Below are 18,532 nucleotides of genomic sequence, written 5' to 3'. Positions count from 1 at the left end.
TGTTAAGGGGATGCAGACCAGAGCAATACTTTCGTCTTGTTTACATCAGGGTCCCCCATTTTCAATTCATCATAACATTTATGACATACACACGTTACTGCGTTCCAACCAACAACTGCTCCACACCAGTCTCCGTAAATGTTCCGTTATAAAAATAAAATACCATTTCAATACACAACAAGTGAAAGGAAATTAGCTAACGTTGATTCGCCTAACGTTAAGGCTTTGCTACATGCTGCGTATTTCAAAACACTGCGGTGAAAACAGAGTCCGGTAAACACAAGTTTGTAATTCCAATAGTGTATTCTGCCTGTTACTTGACTATTTCGATGATTGAAGTGGTATTTTTAAAACTAACATTTACGGAGACAGACCGGTGTGGAGCACTTGTAGTGTCGAGCCAGGCTGAGAGACGTTAATATTATGATCCATTAGCTCACCTTGCATGTGGCTCGAAAGTGCACTCTCCCCCATCGTAAAAATCTTCAAGTCCTTTCTGCATATTTTGCAGACGGCTACTCAAGGATGTTCTCCTCTTTTCAACCATGACTTATATTTGATATTTTCGAGCCAGAGCTCATTAAAACGGCAGCCTCCCGGCATTTTGACCACCACACACGCGCGCTGTTCTCAGATGGCACAGCTAAAAACACTACGGGTAGAGCCGAGCCACATTTCATTTTGCGTGAAAGGCGATTGCAAAATAGGCTCACTCGAATCGCTCCGACTTATTTTATTTCTTTGTCTAAACAAACCAAACTATTCAGTCAGATAGCGATTTATTATTAAAGTATAAAGTGCAATTACAATTTCAGTAACTTTCCAGCACTTTATACACAATTCAAGCACATTTAAAACCTTGAAAACAGCACATTGAAATACAAGCATTTTCAAGGAATTCCAGCACCAGTACGAACCCTGAATGCTGTGTGAGTGTGTGTACAATGCTGGATGTACAATGCTGTGTATGTTGAGATCCTCACCCTTTGACTGTGATTGCTGACCTCACTTACAGTCAGGTCCATAAATATAAACACAATTTTCATAATTTTGGCTCTGTACACGACCACAATGGATTTGAAACAACCAAGATGTGCTTTAACCAAAGGTAGACCAAAAGTAATTGGACAATTGATTGGCTGCTCAGCTGTTCCATGGCCAGGTGTGTGTTATTCCTTCATTATTTTATTTACAAGGAGGAGATAAAAGTTCAAAGTTAATTTCAAGTGTGGTATTTGCATTTGGAATCTGTTGTCGTCAACTCTCAATTAGCCCTTTTACACCGGCCAGGCCGGAGCCGGTTTCCGATAGGGATGCACGATATTGATTTTTTGACACCGATACCGATAACTTTATGCTCCTCAAGCCGATAACCGATATTTATTGTATTATAATTTTTTTTTAATGTATATATATATATATATATATATCTTTTTTATCAAAAAATTTTTTTTCCATCATGAAACAAAACATATCACAATACAATAATAATACATAAAAAGACTTCCCAGGACAATAACTTAACACCAACTTAAATGTGACCTAACCAGACAACAGAAACAAAAGCCAAGACAACAGTTTTGACCATATTTAAAGCTGCGTGAAGCATGGAGCAGGCAGAGCAGAGCAGCGGTGTCAGCAGCGCCCCCACCCAACAGCTGAATTGCCAATGGCTGAATTGGAGTACTGCACCCTGCCAAGCCATGCTTCTCGCAAATATATCAGCAGCCAGCTCACGCTGACAACAGGATGTCATTATTAGACCGGCTGCTTGGTGAAGCAACGACAAATGTAATGATTGTTTCGTTAATCGCATAGGCTATTTAATTTTAGCCTATTTTAATACAATTCAAATAATCTAATTGTGTTTAGAGGGAATTATTTTCACCGGACATTATGACCGGAGAGATTAAATATGTCGGACTTCAACAGATTTTGCCGGTCAAATACCGGTAATTACCGGCTAACGGAAACGCTGCTCTGGCCTCTGAAGTTGCTAATGTCTTTTTTATTTGGGCCTCACAGTCACAGGGTTAAAAGTACCCTGTGAGAACCACGGTTGCAAAATTACAAAATAATGTTTAGCCATTTAAAAAAAAAATCTGTAAATGTTTATTTAAATTTTTTTAAGCACATGTAGTCAATTGGTCCTGTTGTTCAGCCTCACAATGCTATTTAAGCATTACATCACGCGCAGGAGTGGTTTGTGAATTCACAAATCACGACTGCAAGTGGTGTAATGCTTTTATACAACTGCCACATTCATCCAACCTTATTGCTATACAATAAACACACATTCATCGAAGATTTATTGAAAAAACCATCCGCCAGAAAAAGTAGTTCCCACAACAACAAAAAAGACAAGTTGCCTCCATGTGGAAGCAGCTCGGAAGTGCATCCAACGGATCCAACAAACTAACACATCCAACTGTGTGTTATTGGAATGATTGAGAGAAGTTGCCTCCATGTGGAAGCAGCTCGGAAGTGTATATTGTGTTTATATTTATGGACCTGTACTACATTCTGTTGTGGAAGGACAGCACATTCACTGAGAGACTTACACTGCATCAGGGTAAGACATTTTAAGTAATTTAGTAATATCTTTAAACTGAGACTTGACTGCTGACCTGACCAGCTGACTTGATTAAGGGGCATGTTTAAAGCGGCCATTTTGTTTCCTTAAGTGCCCCATTAAAGGCTGCTTCCTGCTTAAAGACAGCACTTGTGTACTGAGTGTGCTATCAAAGGCCTGTCACTGCTTAAAAGCAGAACCTCAGCCTCTCCTGGAATCACTCTGTACTACATTCTGTTGTGGAAGGACAGCACATTCACTGAGAGACTTACACTGCATCAGGGTAAGACATTTTAAGTAATTTAGTAATATCTTTAAACTGAGACTTGACTGCTGACCTGACCAGCTGACTTGATTAAGGGGCGTGTTTAAAAGCGGCCATTTTGTTTCTTTAAGTGACCCATTAAGGGCCAGGTGTTAGACAACACTAATTAGTGATAGGGATTTAAAGGCTTGCTGGCTTAGCGTCAGCGAAGCGTCAAGAAACGAAGAGGGACAAAGAGGGACAAAGAGGAGTTTTCCTGGAGAGTTTTCCTGGAGTTATCCGATGAGGCATCCACCTAGTGCTAAGTACACCATAATCCTATTTTACACTCCACTCTAAAAAAATCTCCCTTTCCCTCCCACTCTGCTATTTCTCTACTTCCTCCCTGCCACCCTTGACACCACAATGTGTCTCATACCTATATCCACAATCTGCTCATCCAGAACAGATTCAACCCACCCACGGCAGTTTGCTAGCAACCCGGCTAATCTCTCCTACCCTCCTACAGCCACTAATACACCCGTCACAGTACGGGGAGGCTTATGGAACTGTCAATCAGCAGTCAAGAAAGCCGACTTCATTACTGCCTACGCCCATAGTCAAAATCTGCAGCTCCTGGCTCTAACTGAGACCTGGATAACCCCCAATAACTCATCAACACCTGCAGCATTATCTACAAACAATAACTTCACTCACACACCTCGACCTTCCAGACGGGGTGGAGGCACTGGCCTCATGACATCTCCTTCATGGGCTACAAACTTAACACCACTCCCAGAACTGTCACTCTCCTCTTTCGAATATCATGCAGTATCTGTCTCTAATCCTTTCAATCTCACCATTGTTACACTCTACCGTCCTCCAGGTACGCTCGATCACTTCACAGATGAGCTGGACATGCTTCTAAGCTCCTTACCGGAAGATGGTACCCCTCTCCTTCTATTGGGCGACTTCAACCTGCCTGACTCATCTCAGTCAGTCATAGTAGTCTCCCTCCTACAATCGTTTGACCTGACTCCCACTGCCATGCCTCCCACCCACAAAGCAGGCAACTCCTTGGATCTCATATTTTCCCGTAACTCCAGCATCATTAACACCACGGTAACTCCCCTACATGTATCTGACCATTCCTTCATATTTATTTTTATTTTTCCTTTATTTATCCAGGAATGTCCCATTGAGATACAAGATCTCTTCTTCCAGGGAGTCCTGACCAACACAGCACACAACAAGTTTCAACATAAAACAGGGCATTAAACAAAAAACATACAATTCAAATATAAATACAGAGGGTCATTTGTGCAGTGGCAAGGAGCATAATCACATCAACAATAGCATCAGGTAAAACAGTTACATGTTTTATATCCTTCTCACTAACTCTCATGCTTAACCGAAAGGTCTTCACCCCAACTCAAACCGTCTCACTCAGACGCAACCTGGCCTCCCTATCCCCCTCCACCCTCTCCTCTGACATACTATCCGCTCTACCTTTGAGTGACACCTTCTCTGCTCTCTCCGCAGAGATGGCAACCTCCACCCTCCTCTCAGCCCTTACAACCTCCTTCGACAAGCTCTGTCCCCTCGTTGAGAAACCTGCCCGCCGTTCCCCATCCAGTCCATGGCTGACAGATCCAGTGAGAGAACAAAGACAGGTCCTGAGAGCAGCTGAAAGGAAGTATAGAAAGTCACGCCTCACTGCTGACATCGATACATATCACAACCTCTTGTTAACATTCTCCAAAACCATTACTAATGCCAAAGCTTCTTTCTTTCACCATAGGATCGAGGCCTCTGCCAAGAATCTATGCAAACTGCATGCTACCATGTCCTCCCTCCTCACTCCCCCCCCCACCCCCCCCTCCCTCATCTTTCTCTGCCGAAGACTTTGCGATCTTCTTTGAGGAAAAAGTGGAGAACATCCGCAGCTCCTTCTCCCAACCCCCACCCATTCCAAATGCTGAATCGAGAACCTCATCCTTCACTCTGTCATCTTTCTCTCCCATTACAGAAGCCGAGACCCTGACACTGGTAACGTCGAACCGTCCGACTACATGCCAGCTGGACCGGCTACCCTCCCCACTCCTCCAGACCATAGCACCAGACATCCTCCCATTCCTAACTGCAACCATCAACTCCTCACTCAACTCTGGGGTGGTCCCCACCTCCCTAAAACAAGCCAGAGTCACGCCCCTCATAAAAAAAACATCCCTGAACCCTACCGTCATAGGCAACTACCGTCCCGTCTCTCTTCTCTCCTTCTTTTCTAAAACACTTGAACGTGCTGTATCCAACCAACTTACTGCTTATCTCTTACAGAATGACCTTCTAGACCCTAATCAGTCAGGCTTCAGGACTGGTCACTCCACAGAGACAGCCCTCATTGCGGTCACAGAGGCACTTCACTTAGCAAAAGCGAAAGGCCTCTCCTCTGTCCTGATTCTCCTAGATCTATCTGCAGCCTTCGACAGTTAACCACCAGATCCTCCTCGCGGCCCTCGCAGGAATGGGAGTGGCTGGCTCTGCGCTGACATGGCTGTCATCATACCTCAATGACCGCTCCTACCAAGTGTCATGGAGAGGGACCCTGTCGGCCACCCGCCCCCTGCGGACGGGTATCCCCCAGGGCTCGGTTTTAGGACCCCTTCTCTTCTCCCTCTACACTAAATCACTGGGTAACATTATCACGTCTCATGGCTTCTCCTACCATTGTTATGCCGACGATACTCAACTCTTCCTCTCCTTCCCTCCCTCAGATATCCACGTCTCTGAGCGGATCTCGGCCTGTCTGTCCGACATCTCCGCCTGGATGACGACCAACCACCTCAAACTGAACCTAAGCAAAACAGAATTGCTCCACCTGCCGGCCAAATCCTCCGCCCTGACCGACCTTTCCATCACAGTCGAGAATGCAGCTGTGACCGCGTCCCCGACCGCCAAGAACCTTGGTATTGTCCTCGACGACCAGTTGAACTTCTCTACTCACATCGTAGCGACAACCAGAACCTGCCGATTCCTCCTGAGCAACGTCAGAAGGATCCGCCCCTTCCTGACAAAAGAAGCCACCCAACTCCTTGTCCAATCAACAGTCATCTCCCGCCTCGACTACTGCAACGCACTGCTCGCTGGCCTCCCGGCCACTGCCACTAAGCCTCTTCAACTCATTCAGAACGCAGCGGCCCGCCTGATCTCAAACCTACCGAAGTCGGCCCATGTCACCCCACTTCTTAGGGACCTGCACTGGCTCCTCATTGCTGCACGAATCTGCTTCAAGGCCCTCGACCTAGCATACCGTGCGGCAAAGGGAACTGCTCCCGCCTACCTCCGGTCAATGGTCTCTAACTACACACCCTCAAGACCCCTACGCTCTGCATCTTCTGGCCGCCTCAGACCTACTCCTATCCAAGCTCCGGGAGGGTCATCAAAGAGAAGTCGCCTATTCTCAGTCCTTGCCCCACAATGGTGGAATGAACTACCCACCCCAGTTAGGACAGCCGAAACACGTCCAATCTTTCGCCGTCGACTAAAGACGCACTTCTTCAACCATTACCTGAATTAAAAAAAAATTATAATAATCTAACCCTAACTAACCTACACTGTAGCACTCAACACTTTGATGAACATTGTTGCTCAGCTGATAGAGTTGTGCCCTTCCTGATGGCTTGTCGTACAGAACATGTAAGTCGCTTTGGATAAAAGAGTCAGCTAAATGACTAAATGTAAATGTAAGTGCATCCAACGGATCCAACAAACTAACACATCCAACTGCCTTTCAACTAAGGCATCCAACCAACTAACACATCCAACTGCCTTTCAACTAAGACATCCAACCAACTAACACATCCAACTGCCTTTCAACTAAGACATCCAACCAACTAACACATCCAGCTTTTCTTTAGTTTTTAATTATGAAGTTAGTGGTTATTGGAATGATTGATTGAAAATTGTATTACCAGATGCAGAATGGGTACAATACAGTACGGCTCAATACACACAATTGTTAAGGGGATGCAGACCTACTTTCTATAGAACTTCATTCTTAGATGCTTCTATTGAAAGTAAGTAAAAAAAAAAAAAAATGCAATTAATCAATCAATCAATCCAGGCGATTTTTATTTTGTTCTACAATGACTCATGACCCATCAATTACATCATCCAACATTGTTTAAGCAACTAAGACATTGTGTGTGTGTGTGTGTGTGTGTGTGTGTGTGTGTGTGTGTATGCGACCGAGTGAGTGTGTCTGGAAGCCAGACAGTGTGAGAGATGAGCTCTGGCATGGAAGGGGAAGAAAAGAAAATTGCAAATTAATCAATCAATCAATTCGCGCGATTTTTATTTTGTTCTACAATGACTCATGACCCATCAATTACATCATCCAACATTGTTTAAGCAACTAAGACATTGTGTGTGTGTGTGTGTATGTGTGTCAGTGGCGTAACTTTGTTTCTAGCGGTGGGGGGGACATATTAGGGGGCGTGGTCAGTGACGTCGCAGGGGGGGGGGGTAGGGGGGGCGCCCCCCCTTCCCCAATTTTTTTTCTAATACCAGGTGTGCAATACGCATTTTCCCAGGCGGTGGCGCCTCTTGTAAGAGGTGGTCATCGTGGAGCCAGGGCTTGTCCAGCTGCACGTCCACTAATTTAATATAATGATACTAGTGAAATTTTTTTAACTCTGTCAAAATAAACGAGCTGCATAGGCATAATAAACTGTAAGCGACATATACATGTTTGCACTGTCTTTTTTCTATTATAAAGTGCCTCTCGAGACTCGGGTGCATAACACATAACAGATCAGTCATTTGATTGTAATGCAGGTGCTCGCATTATAAATCGAATGTATTATTATTATTATAACACATGAACAGATCAGTAGGGTGGGCATTTGATTTGCAATGAGTTTGTATCTTGTTTGCAAATCTTGCAAATGATTGTGTTGTAGCCAATTTAATGATTTTCTGCCGTTATGTTTTTGTATGAAGGCACCGTGTCACCATGAAAGTGTTGACCAATCAGCAGGCAGTGGGCACAGGAGGCGGGGCTCATGTGCGCTCAGGTGCAGTCTATGTGTATGTGTTCACAGGTGTGCAGCGGCAGGGAAATTGGGTAATTATTACAGGGAAGCCACACTATCTTTTTACCGTGCTAGTTTGTTTGTTTTCAGTTACATTGAGTCACTTTTTGAGTTTAATTTGTATGCTTATATTTGTCCACACCGCAAGTAGTAATAAAAAACTCTCAACAGTAACCAAGGAGAAGACATCATTTTATTATCAACAAGCATCACGCGTAGGAAAGAGCTTCACCCAGTATTCCCTCACTGGCAACATTTCTTGTTAGGTTGCCCTTACATTATGTCTTGCTGATGGACTCTGTAAACACACATTTGTCATGTCTTATGAACCACGATTATTTTCAAGAGAAACAAACAGGAAACACACCTCGGCTCGGCTGACGACCCGAGCTATTATTATGCAAAGACGAGTACTGTAGCGAGTGGGTACTTGGCCCGTGCAGGGCAAGAATGTGACCCCCATCTACTGCTCTTTGCATAATAATAGGACAGGTAGTCAAAGACTCAGCTCAGAGACAATCAGCAATTTTCTGTGTGTGGTCCTAGTGCTGGCCGTGCGGTCGCCGCGGTCGTCCGTTTATTATCCATGTATTTGTATTATCTTTGGACGGTAAAACGTGGGGGGTACAATAACTGCATTCTGAAAACATGCCGGGGACACTTTCCGATGTCCCCGGCCTAAGTTACGCCCCTGATGTGTGTTTGTGTGTGTGGGTGTGTATGCGACCGAGTGAGTGTGTCTGGAAGCCAGACAGTGTGAGAGATGAGCTCTGGCAAGGAAGGGGAAGGAAAAAAAATTGCAAATGAATCAATCAATCAATTTGCGCGATTTTTATTTTGTTCTACAATGACTCATGACCCATCAATTACATCATCCAACATTGTTTAAAGGACTAAGACATTCGCCGTGACAGAATCGCTTTATATTTAGTCGTTATGACGCTATCAACATATCCATTTGTTAAAGATTATTGTCCGCCATCTTATCCGCCGTTTTTTCCGACGGAGTGATCCGGCGGAGTGATGTGATTCGGTTGTGGGCGGGTCCTGGGACCAGGAGCGTGGATTGTGAAGGATACATACGTGTAAATGGACTGTTTCAGCCAATCAGAATCGAGAAATTTGCATGCCGTTGTATAATTGATAGTAAATGTGTTTATGTCCCACCCTCTGAAGTTGCTAATGTCTTTTTAATTTGGGCCTCACAGGGTTAACCTATTATGCCCGAAATATGCAGTAAAAGTGTATATTTTCAGCATTACATTTGTTTATTTCTCTTATTTTTTGGGATTATCTCCCACAAACCTGAACGTTATTGCCATAAAACAAAACAGTTAGTTTCTCTACCTTTCTGTGAACGTCTAGCAAAAACGGTGTTGCAATATGATGAAAAATGGTGGAGAAATTTGCATTATAAAAAAGATGGCAGAATTCAGTACTGTATCTACAAAACCTGTTTAATCATCTTCCCTTTATTCATTTGCTTAGATTTTTCAGGTCTGGTAAATTTTTGCATGGTGTTATTCAGTCAAAGATAAAAGAATATTTTTTAAATATAATTGATATTCTCCTTTGGTTCATTACAATTTACTCAAGCCTAGTAACAGACACACTATTTCTGACACTGGGAATACATTCCCCGAGATCCATAGATGTCCCTAGATTCAGATACCAGGAACATGCAAATGGCAAATTTTTTTTAAAATCTGTAAATTCTACATCCTTAAAATATTTTTTTTTTTTTTTTTGTTAAAATCTTTTTTTTTATGGATGGAAGAGCCACACATTGACGGGCAAAGAGCCACATGCGGCTCGCGAGCAGCGGGTTGGCCACCCCTGTTCTAGGCTGTGAAGACGAGTAAACAGGGGAAAGTAGCGAGTCGGCATTGCACTCAACAGATCCATTCAACAGGAAGCGATTTGCGACTGATTTCAAAACGAGATTAGATTAAAATGTATTGTTATGCTACAACACAAGTACAATACACCATCCAACCATAGTGGATAAAGAAATGTTCCAGAAATGCATGGATAAAGGCTTAGCGAGCCTCAACGCGCGAGCGCACACACAAAAGCACACACACACGCACTGTTTGAAATGAATCATTCCAGCAAAGTAGGCTTCTATTATTCGAATTACTGTTTTAATGGGTATCATAGTAGTAAATCCTACTGTAAATCCTACTGTACATATTTGCATGACATCTGATTTATTAATGCCAATGCTAAAAATTAGGGACAAGCGCAATTGGCACAAGTGTAAATTATGGATTAGTCACTCACAGTTAACATATGACCGATTAGCTCAACTGGTAAGTCCACTGGCTGTGGATCCTTTGGTCACAGGTTCAAATCTTTTGGTTACAATTTTTTTAACGTTAATTCATTTATCCACTCTGGTTGGATGGTGTATTGTACTTGTGCTGTATAATGACAATACATTTTAATCGAATCTCATTTTGAAATCGCTACCTGTTGAGTGGATCAGCATGGTGCAATGCCACACCTCCGGAGCTGTCTGCCACTGTCGTGTCCATAGGCAGCGTAGCGATTTCAAAATTAGATTTGATTCAAATGTATTGTCATTATACAGCACAAGTACAATACACCATCCAACTAGGGGTGGGAATCACCAGTTTCATCACGATACGATACGATATCGATTATTTGGACAACGATACGATATTTTCCGATATCACAAAGTCTGCCACGATACGATACGATTCGATTCAGGTGCCTGGTATTATATGCCCATTTAACACAATCAGTAACATTTAAATCAAAAAAAAAAAGGCAATGGAAATATCATTTGATATTTTTATTTTTGATCTCTTCCAGACATTTAAATGAAAAACAATCTATTGTTTTTAATACAAATAGACCTCCTGTTCACTGTTTTTGGTTCGTTTTTCTTTTTTTTCCCTATATTAATATCCTATCACAGCGCTGTATTTTGGCTGGAAAAGGCATATTGGTAGTCAGAAGGTGCAGTACCGACCAGATCCTGTTAGTTGGGCTATCTCCTTCCCAGTCCCTAGTGGACCTCTGCTGCTCTCTCTATCAGCTGCTGCTCTCTCTATCAGCTTAGCTTAGTTAGCTCACGCTAAAGCAACGTTAATTTCGGTATTTAACGCGACGTGGACATAAAGGAATGGCGAGGATGGAAAGCATGTTAGATGCATTTGACCCCTTGTGGGGGAAAAAACAACAGGCACTTATTTCGGCAAAATAGGCGGACTCTGAAGCAATGCAGTCTAACGTCTACACACGGAGCTGCTACTGTTGTTGCAGCCAGCCGGGCGGATATGCTCACGAGGGGATTTTCAAAATAAGAGTATCGCAATATGAATCTATCTTTTTACGTTGCATCGATCCTATTTGATAATTGATAATAGATCGATATATCGATCTGGATCGATGTATCGTCCCGGTCCCACCCCTACATCCAACCAGAGTGTAAACGAGTATACTCGCTTTTGGCATTCAATGAGTTAAAGCTGAAAGTCTTAAATCATACGTTTGTAACACAGAAGGGTCATTACAATAGGCTGAACATTTTCATCTTTTTTGATATTGATAAATCCCCTGTCATTGCAGAAAGGCGCAACAAACACTGGTATTTATTTATTTTTAAAGCCCTTATTGGTAAACAACCTGTTTATATCTATCTAGGTCGTCCTCGGACGGGCCCTCCATCGGTGCTTCCAGTCATCCCGATCCTCCATGCATCTGGCTAGCTCGCCGGTGCTTTCTGTTCCCACATCTCTCCTGAGTACGTCCACATAGGTTAACGTGGGACGTCCTCGTGATCGATGCCCGTGTGTTGGTTCCCACAGTACAAGTTTGCTGGTTGGCATCTCATGGTGTCTCTGGCAGTGACCTGCCAGCCTCATTCTCCTGACTGCCACTTTATCGCTCACCTTTAGCACCCCCCCATACAAGTTTGCATTAGTGACATGCTCATCCCTGTTGATGTTGAGCACCACACGCATCATTCTGGTGTAGCACCCATCCAAGGACTTCTGCAGGGTGGGCTTCAAGGTCCAGCATTCACTGCCATACAAAAGGACAGACTCAACTGTTGCATGAAAGAAGTTGAGCTTGATTTGACGGGGGAGGTTGGATTTCCACACACTGGTCATGCCGTTCAGAGCCCTCCACGCAAGTGCCTTCCTCACTTTAAGGTCTTGCTCGGACGAGTTGACCCACGAGCCCAGGTACTTGAAATCACTGACTTCCTTTAGAGCAGAGCCTCCTGTTGTCCTTAGAGGTGGATGATCCGGGAGGATGTTATACATTATGACCTCGGTTTTCTTGGCATTTAGCCTAAGGCCAACCTTGGCGCACTCCGTCTCCACTCTGCACAGGAGTTCCTGTGCCTGCTCCACCTGGTCAGAGAGCAGGCTGATGTCGTCCGCGTAGTCAAGGTCTGTTAGGACTATGGCGAGGTGTCGTCTCGATCTCCTTGGGGTTATTGTGAGACCAAGTTCCTGCTCCCGTCCATTGATGGCCTTCCTGAGCGCATAGTCGATATCTCCTCACTGTTAGATTGGAATATTGGAACCTATTCAACTCGATCGAATGACTGGATGGTTCTTAGGGTTCCTCAGATTTGTTCTGAGCTAGGGAAGTCAGCCTTTTCCTTTGATGCCTCCAACTCATGGAATGTCCTTCAACTCACGCTAAAATTGGACGTTCTCCCTTCCCTTGGAATGTTTAAATGTATGATTTCAGACCATTGTGCGACTACCTGTAACTGTTTTAGTTGATATTTTAAAATTATTTTTAAACGTTTTTAATTTGTTTTACTCTGGTGTTTAAATTTCTGTGAATATTGTTTTTATTATGTACTGTACAATCGTCGTTTCTGTAAATGAGGGAAACCTCAGATGCTTACGATTTTAAATAAAGGTTGAAATGAAATATGTCGTGTCGTCTCTAGAGTCTTCTTTCTCTGCTTCATGTGAAGTTAAATCTACTCTAGAAGTGAAAGGGAAACTTAAAAAGCAGACACCGGTGGGGGGCGGTGGGCAAGTAATTTACTTGATGGATGCCTTAACACAGAGCAATACTGGTATCACAAACTACAGGTGGCAAGCCTATGTGGAACTAAGTATAACTTGTACTACGGTCTGTTCAAAGGAAATTAAAAGAAACCAAGCCTTATACATTAGGGATTTTTGTTGCTTTTTTCCTGTTGTACCAATCTCATACCTAACCCTTGACCACAAAACCAAGGTACCATGGCTTTTGTGTACCGTTACACCCCTAGTACAGAGACAAAATTGTGAAGGAATTGTCAATAAATGTCCAAATATTTATTACTAATAAATAATTACCTGACTGTAATTATTAACATTAACCCCTCATTTGCATTTTTACTTTATATAATTTTTTCTATTATTACTACAGGACAGGTTGAATACTTTTTTTACTTTCTATTGGTGATAATGCGTGCACTAGCTAAATAACTTCCTTCTATATGGTGAATCAGATGCCTTAAAAATGTAAATAAATATAAATATAGTCCCACATAGCCATACCTCTCTCTCCCCACTACATTAGTGCTGTGCCAGTGCCGGAGAGAAGTCTGGCTGAACCTATTATCATTCTGGTATAGGGGGAACCTCTGGCTTGTTTGTATTTCTTTAAACCAATCACAATCATCCTGGGCAGTGCTAAGCACTGCAGCGACGGTGCCCTTCTGAAATAGTGTCACAGACAGCAGAAGGGGAGGAGAATTCCGACTGAAATAGTGGGCCAATGGCACGCTTATACCCACAGTCTCCTGGCGCCGATCCAGACTAATATAAATCTGATAGCAGTGATTCATTATCAACAGAATGCACATAAAGTAAGTGTGCACACGTGTGAACATAATTTGAGCTGCACACTTCAACAGTGCTTCATCTTTGAATGTGCATCTCAAGAATGATCGGACTCAAGTATGTACTAGTCTTCATAAATGCAGCATTATAGTTTTTTCTTTTTATAAATAAAGAAGGGAGTCGATTCCATTCATCCACACAATACCAACACTACAGAGAAGTTGTGAGAAAAGGATTGGTGTGAAGTGCCATTGAGCAAGGCACTTAACCCCCAACTGCTCCAGTGGAGTTTCTCAGTGGCCAACAGTGTCAGACTGTGGTTGTACTGGGCAGCTCCTAGTGGTCAACAGTGTCAGACTATAGTTGTACTGGGCAGCTCCCAGGTGTGAATGGAACTGTGTGAATGTGAAGCAGGGTGTTATAGGCCCGTAAGGTGAAGGCTGTATCGTTTCATCCCGTTTCCACCTCAGCGGACTACGCAATTTTCACTCTGGGTGAAAGATATATTGGTGTAGATTTAGGAATAAAAGGTTCTCCATTTACAATCCTACCCGTTTTGCGCAATCATACATTTAAAGTCGGAACTAGATCTTTCCTTGCGAACGGATACTTGGTCACGTAGCATAGTTTTATTGGACGTAATTGGTGCGAGTTCGGTCACGTATCTTGAGCTCGACCAATAGCAGCTCTCTTTGTTGCGAGGAGGATACGGCCATCGGGCGACAACAAATGACATCCACAGATTAACGTTACATCAGAACAGGACGAAAATGGACAAAAAACAGAACTTTTTATTCCTAAATCTACACCAATAGATCTTTAGCCCAGAGTGACAATTGTGTAGTCGGCCGAGGTGGGAACGAGAACCGTACGGCCTATTACTGAAAAAGAGCATTTGTGCTCAGAATGGGTAAATGAAAGGTTTAAAAAAAGAAATAGATAAAATAAAGATAAACACAAGCTCTAAAACTCACCTCTGAGTTGTGCTAGATAACCCATCATCACCTGGTAGTACCCTGACCAAGAGGGACCTAAAGGAATAGGGGGGGAAATTATGTTTTGTTATCCAAAATCTTTACTTATGGAATGTCCCCAAGGCAAGTTGCTCATTTAAAAAGGGCACATAAAATAAAGCTTTTCCTGCAGGTTGGAATGTTGTGTAATAATAGCTTACGCTGTTTCATTCCAACCCTACACTCATTCATTCTGTTAGTGTTATTACACACATACTCCGATTGGCCGAGGCAACCATGTGACACGTGTGGGTTTAAGTCTCATTACCACCAGCAATCCAGATAAAAATAAGCCCAGGACGTAGGAGACTGCAGAGAATTATTGCCACCATGTGGATTTGAAACAGTGATCAATTTCAGCTGCTTATTTTTCAATTAATTTGAAAATGTCAATAAAAGAACGAGCCAGATCACTGGTACTCATTGCAAGGCAGGTTGCCCACTATTTTCTTTTTTTACAGCTTCCGAAAATGATTTATATTTCCACATGCGGTCTGAAACAATTAGCCTACATGGATTTCAGTCCAAATCCAACATACTGTATGTAAATTGTGAATATTTAGAACCGGTAATCCTGTCAAACAGCAACCTCTAGACAAAAGTTCCCCCTTTTGTATTGCATTTTGTTTACATTTATTGCTTTGGTCTAAAAATGTAAACAGTGCAATACCAAGCGAGACTCTTGCCTCGAAGTCGCTGTTTGACTGCATGACAGATTCTACCTTATTTGATTGTAGATATGGGCTAATCACCCATCAATCATCCCTATGAAAAAATTTAAACAAAGACTATGTAAAAACTAGGGCTTTTGAGACAGATAAGTATAATATCAATGACCAATAATGGCCATTCACGGATACACTGGTAATGAGATTTCAATATCAAAACCATAAAATCATATTTGGCTTCAGAGAGGGACCAAGGCAACACTGACAGGATCCTCAAACACTATAGTATAAACCCTGGAGCAAGTAGACAGTAGAGTCTGGATGGGCTTCAGTATAAACACCCATTGTAATAGCTTATAGCTAACCAAAGCACACAGTTTGTGTATGCTGCCCAGTGACTAACAATGCCTATACTGTACGTTACGTATAGAGATGACCTGGCGAAAGAAGGAGGAAGTCATGTCAGTTATTATGATGACTGACAGTGAAATTAGGAGTGTAGGACACCAGACCAGACACCGTAAAAGGTTGGAACATGCTGCAGGTAACCTGGATAAAACAAGGCACTCCGCATATGACAAGAAGGGAAATATTCACCAACGTTGGAAAAAAACTAAATATATGTTAAATAAAAAAAAGGACAGGAAAAACTGACTGAAACCACGACCGGTTGTGGTAATATAATGGTGTGCCCTTGTAAATACGACCAAGGCGATTACAACCAGGCATAGATCTATAGAACACCTCAAATAATCGGGCTTATAGCCAAACATGTGTCAAAAGATCAAACGTCCTGTTCAATATCACCGGTGCTGATGGCCGCAGAGGTTCAAATGGACCAGTACTAATTAAGTGACTTGTTGGCTTTGTGTGCAGTGGGCACGTGTGGCCAGCCTTTACACACAGGGAGAACACGGGGCTGCTTCTTGTAGTTATCATCCACCACCTAACCTCAGCTAGCTAACGCTGTAACGCAGTATATGATATACTGTATATCTGACGTTATCATGGTTCCAATCACTCAAACGACAACCATAAACCGTAAGTAACGCTGTGGGTAAAACTGTAAACAAAGTCGCCGTTATCCAAAAGGATCAATGTTATTGCTGTTGCTAGATTTAACAACATGCCAGCTAACGTGAACACAGCAGGCAAGTCATATGGCCAGCTAGCCAGCCACATTAAAAACCATTGGTTACTGCTTTCAAAATAACCTTAGCATGAAACATTTGGCCGATGTACATGTTGATACCATTAAGCCACCAGTCACACAAAGACCAACGCGAACCGTTCGCTTATTTGCTGTTGTTACAGTGAAGCGCGCTAGCTGTTCTAGCTGCTAATTCATTCAAGCTAATCTCGTTCATTCTAAAGTAACCCTTGTCTGTCTGCTGCTAGCATGTGGTTGGAACCATAGATCTATGGTTGGAACCAGCTAATGTTAGCTTGCTATGGCTAACGACAGCTCTTATTTTAGCGTTAACGTTACTCTAGATTCGAATGAAATGTTGTTGTAAGCTTGTTAAATTACCTGACCCGATTTCTCAGTTTGATCCCGTCACACTTTCACGCCTCCATAAATTTCAACAACTCCCAAGAGGAGGGGATCATTTGAGCAATGGCAGCAGTCTAGTGGTGCCTGCGCCCCTCGCTGTCTTGTCATTGATACACCCAATGCTGTTTGAGCGAAAGTAAGTGCGTTCACTCAATGCACACTGAACTTCATCATAATCCACCCTAGTCACCATTTATTGTAAATTACAATGTGTGTAGAGTTTGGCTTAGAGTTTGTTTGCGTGAGGAACTCGTCTATCTCTGTCACACGTGTATGTGTGTGTGTCAGTGTTTGTTTGATTGATTGAAAACTTTATTAACAGATTGCAGAATGGGTACAATACAGTACAGCTCAATACACACACTTGTTAAGGGGATGCAGACCAGAGAAAGACTTTCGTCTTGTTTACATCAAGGTCCCCCATTTTCAATTCATCATAACATAATATGACATACAGATAGACAGTGTGAGGGAGAGAGCGAGAGAGGAAGAGTCAAAAGAGTGAATGAATGAGATTGATTGAAAACTTTATTAACAGATTGCAGAATGGGTACAGTACAGCTCAATACATACAATTGTTAACACATTAACTGCCACGAAGTTTGCCCCTCTCATACATGTCAAAATGTACATGTCAAAATACTTCCCAAAGGTCAGTGAATACCACGATCACAACACCAGAGGGAGCTCCACAAATCATGTTAAACCCAGATTCGGCTCAAACAAGGGACTAAACACATTTCGCAATTATGCCACATCAATGTGGAACACCCTACCCAAAGCTGTAAAGGAATGTGAATCACTACCCACTTTCAAAAACACTCTCAAAGAACACCTACGGGAGACTGCAATTCGAAACTGGCCCCTACAAATGTCCTAACCCAGTTGTACAGTAAATGACCAAGTATGGCTTTGTCAGTATTCCAATGTACAGTGTACAGCCCCCCACCCAACCCCACCCCACCTACCCAACCTCCTCCAATGTACAGTTTCTACGTCAAATGTATACACTCTTTTTCTGGACACTTTTTGTATCACAAACGGTACTGTATTTGCAAATCTGGTATGTCATAAATGTAGATGTAGCAGTACTGTCTATCTGTATGTCGTGTGTGTCATATATGTTATGATGAATTGAAAATGGGGGACCCTGATGTAAACAAGACGAAAGTCTTTCTCTGGTCTGCATCCCCTTAACAATTGTATGTATTGAGCTGTACTGTACTGTACCCATTCTGCAATCTGTTAATAAACTTTTCAATCAATCAATCAATACCACCACTCTAAGCCTATGGAGATGTTTACCTTCTTTGTAGGGCTATAACTTTTTAAATTGTATTACTAAATTGACATTACTATGGCCCATTCAACATCGATTATCTATCGTTCAGGATGTAGGAACGTTATACTTTTTCATTCATAGATTCATACGAAAATACCGTCTAGAATATAAATATGTTTTTATGGTTTTCTGCAGTAATTCCTAGAACGCTAGTTATAGGCCTAAACGCATAATATAGATTATCGATATAAAGCCATACTTGGTAATTTACTGTACA

The 18,532-nt window shown here is 42.5% G+C and overlaps 1 protein-coding gene across 1 annotated transcript in view; it reads right to left on the bottom strand.

Moving 5' to 3' along the window:
• Positions 1–17,087, bottom strand: part of pals2a (protein associated with LIN7 2, MAGUK p55 family member a) — a 54,853-nt gene extending 37,766 nt beyond the window's left edge. Inside the window, exons 1-2 of the mRNA XM_084336354.1 lie at positions 16,950–17,087; positions 14,712–14,768 (exon numbers count right to left, since the gene is read on the bottom strand). The gene's annotated coding sequence lies outside the window, so the exon portion shown is untranslated. The remainder of the gene's footprint in view (positions 1–14,711; positions 14,769–16,949) is intronic.
• Positions 17,088–18,532: the final 1,445 nt, after the last annotated feature.

Source organism: Notolepis coatsorum (genome assembly GCF_963971535.1).
Source record: "Notolepis coatsorum genome assembly, chromosome: 19".
NCBI classification, from domain to species: domain Eukaryota; kingdom Metazoa; phylum Chordata; class Actinopteri; order Aulopiformes; family Paralepididae; genus Notolepis; species Notolepis coatsorum.
Note: the sequence above shows the minus strand (reverse complement) of the source record. Positions and strands in the feature narration are given on the sequence as shown.